This window comes from Nicotiana tomentosiformis, chromosome 3 (assembly GCF_000390325.3).
Source record: "Nicotiana tomentosiformis chromosome 3, ASM39032v3, whole genome shotgun sequence".
Lineage (NCBI taxonomy): Eukaryota > Viridiplantae > Streptophyta > Magnoliopsida > Solanales > Solanaceae > Nicotiana > Nicotiana tomentosiformis.
Genome location: NC_090814.1, coordinates 143,390,902 through 143,394,672, shown reverse-complemented (window position 1 = coordinate 143,394,672; position 3,771 = coordinate 143,390,902).

Below are 3,771 nucleotides of genomic sequence, written 5' to 3'. Positions count from 1 at the left end.
TCCAGGATCTTTTTCCTCAGTTCATCCACATTAGGAACACACAGACGATCCTGGAGTCGCAGAACACCATCCGCACCAATAGTAACTTCCTTGGCACCACCTCATAGTACCGTTTCTCGAAGAACCATTAAGTGTGGGTCATCATACTGGCGAGCCTTGATCTGCTCAAATAGTGAAGACTGAACTACGACACATGCAAGAACTCAGCTGGGCTCTACAATATCTAGCCACACAAGTCTGTTGGCCAAGGATTGGATATCCAAAGCTAATGGCCTCTCTTCTGCTGAAATGAAAGCCAAACTACCCATACTCCGCCTTTCTACTCAAGGCATCTGCAACTACATTTGCTTTACCTGGATGATATAGGATAGTAATATCATAATCTTTTAGTAATTCCATCCATCTGCGCTGCCTCAAATTTAGGTCTCTCTACTAGAACAAATGCTGCAAACTGCGATAATCAGTATAAACTTCAAAAGACACCCCATAAAGATAAAGCCTCCAAATCTTAAGGGTGTGAACAATCGCAGCTAACTCCAAATCATGTATCGGATAATTCTGCTCGTAGGGCTTCAACTGACATGAAGCATATGTAATAACTCGCCCTTCCTGCATTAATACACAACCCAAACCAACGTGTGAAGCGCCGCAATACACTATATACATTCCCGAACCGAAATGTAACACTAACACTGGTGCTGTAGTCAATGCTGTCTTGAGCTTCTGAAAGCTTGACTCACAATCATCGGACCATCAGAACTGAACACCCTTCTAGGTTAATTTTGTCAAAGGTGCTGCAATAGATGAAAAATCTTCCACAAACCGACGATAATAACCTGTTAAACCCAGAAAACTCCTGATCTCAGTCGCCGAAGTGGGTCGATGCCAATTCTGAACTGCCTCATTCTTTTTGGGATCAACTTTAATACCTTCGCCCGATATAATATGTCCCAAAAATGCTACAGACTCTAGCCAAAACTCACATTTAGAGAACTTAGCATATAGCTTTTGTTCTCGCAATGTCTGAAGCACTACTCTCATATGATGCTCATGTTCCTCCTTACTGCGCGAGTAAATCAAAATGTCATCAATGAAGACAATGACAAATGAATCAATATATGGCCTGAATACCCTATTCATCAGATCCATAAACATTGTCGGGGCATTAGTTAAACCAAAAGACATCACCAGAAACTCATAATGACCATATCTAGTATAGAAAGCAGTTTTCGGAACATCTGAATCTCGAATCTTCAGCTGATGATACCCCGACCTCAAGTCGATCTTAGAGAACACCCTAGCACCCTGCAACTGGTCAAATAGGTCATCGATACGCGGCAACGGGTACTTGTTCTTAATAGTAACTTTGTTCAATTGGCGATAGTCAATACACATTCACATTGTGCCATCTTTCTTCTTCATAAATAATACTGGTGCACCCCAAGGCGATACACTCGGTCTGACGAACCTTTTGGCTAGTAACTCTTTAAGATGTTCTTTCAACTCTTTCAATTCTTTCGGAGCCATGCGATACGGTGGAATAGATATAAGCTGAGTATCTGGAGCCAAGTCAATACATAAATCAATATCCCGATCAGGTGGCATACTCGGAAGATCTGAAGGAAATACATCAGAGAACTCCCAAACTACTGGCACTGAATCAATAGTCGGGGTCTCTGCATTAGTATCCCGAACATAGGCTAGATAAGCCAAACAACCCTTCTCAACCATATGTTGAGCCTTTATAAAAGAAATAACCCGATTAAATGAACTAACCGACGAACCCTTCCACTGCAGCCTAGGCAAAGATGGAATAGCCAAGGTAATAGTTTTGGCATGACAATCTAGAATAGCATGATATGGAGATAACCCGTCCATACCCAGAATAATTTCAAAATCGGTCATCTCGAACAATAAAAGATCTAATCTAGTTTCATAACAACTGAATGTAATAATACAAAACCGGTAGACCCGGTTCACAATAACAGAATCGCCTACAGGAGTGGACACATAAACATGAGTACTCAAGGACTCACGAGAAACACCCAAGAATGGAGCAAATAGAGATTACACATATGAATACGTGGATCCTGGATCAAATAATACTGAGGCATCTTTGCCGCAAACAGAAATAATACCTGTAATCACAGCATCTGAGGCCTCTGCATCTGGTCTAGCCGAAAAAGCATAAAACCGAGCTGGAGCGCCAACTGGCTGGCCTCCACCTGGATGACTTCCACCTCTAGGACGGCCCCTACCCACATGTCCTCCACCTCTTGGTGGTCGGACTACTGGTGGAGCAACTGGTCCGGTAAGCTGTAATGACCCGGTCGGTCATTTTGAGAATTTGAGCCCTGATCCCCTAATATCTATTTTCCCCATATTTGTCTCTGCTTTTGGGATTTTTCGGAGTGTTTGGTTATGGAATTCGGAGAGTTTTGGGATACTTAGTCCCTAGTTGAGAGTTTAAACCTTAGAGTTTGGACCGTAGTCAAAACTGTGTGAAGACATATTTGGAATGGAATTCCGTCGACTCTGTTAGCTCCGTTGAGTGATTTTGTGGTTAGGAGCGTGTCCGGAATGTGTTTTGGAGGTCTGTAGTAGATTTAGGCTTGAATTGGCGAAAATTAGTTTTTCGGCAATTTCGGTCGATAGTGGAAATTTTGATATCGAGCTCGGAATGAAATTCCGAAAGTGGTTGTAGGTTTGTAGTGTCATTTTTGACCTTTTTGTAAAATTTGAGGTCATCTGGACTAGATTTGATGTGGTTCGGAGTCGTTTGTAGAATTTGGAAAATTTTAAATTCTTAGGCTTGAATCCGTGCTTGATTCATGATTTTGGTGTTGTTCGGTGTGGTTTGAAGGCTCGACTAAGTTTGTATGGTGTTTTAGGATTGGTTGGTATGTTTGATTGAGGTCTCGGGGGCCTCGGGTGTATTTCGGATGCTTAACGGGTGAAAGCTTGGACTTAGAGGAATTTTTGAGTTGCTGGTTCTGGTGTTTTCACACCTGCGGTGGGGAGTCCGCAAGTGCGGCCTCGCAGAAGAGAGGCTGGGATCGCAGGTGCACTTTTATGCCAGGGAGTCAGTGGTCGCAGATGCGACGAGTGAGCTGCAGGAGCGGAGCCGCATCTGCGAAAGGGCAGTCGCAGATGCGGAGGTGAGAAGGACCTAAGGTTCCGCAGAAGCGGACGATTGAGCGCAGAAGCGCATCCGCAGGTGCAGATTCAAGCGCAGGTGCGTACCCAGCCCGGATAAGTGACCTTCGCTCCTGCGGTGATTTTTCCGCAGGTGCGTGACCGCAGATGCGTCCCCAGAAGCGCAGATGCGGAAATCGCTGGGTTGAAGAAGCAGCTTCGAGGGTTCATCCCTAATTTTTCACCAATTCGATTTAGAGCTCGGTGGGAGAAGATTTCTCGAGGGATTGTGAAGGAGAACAATTGGGTAACTAATTCTAACTCTATTTTGATCATAATACATTAATCTATTGTTGTTTTCCTCGTCTAATTGAAGGTAGAAGTTTGGAAATGGGGGAAAAGGTTCCCTAATTGAAAATCTAAGATTTAATTGGGAATTTGACGTCGGATTTAGATGATTTTTGTTCGAGTGAACTCGTGAGTGAATGGGTGTTCATAATTTAAAATTTTTACCCGATTCCTAGACGTGGGCCCGGGGAGACGTTTTGGGCATTTTTCCTAAGTTCACGCTTTAGCTTCGAATTAATTAGCTAAATTAGTTACTTGTAGTTATATTTACATTATGCAATTAATTTG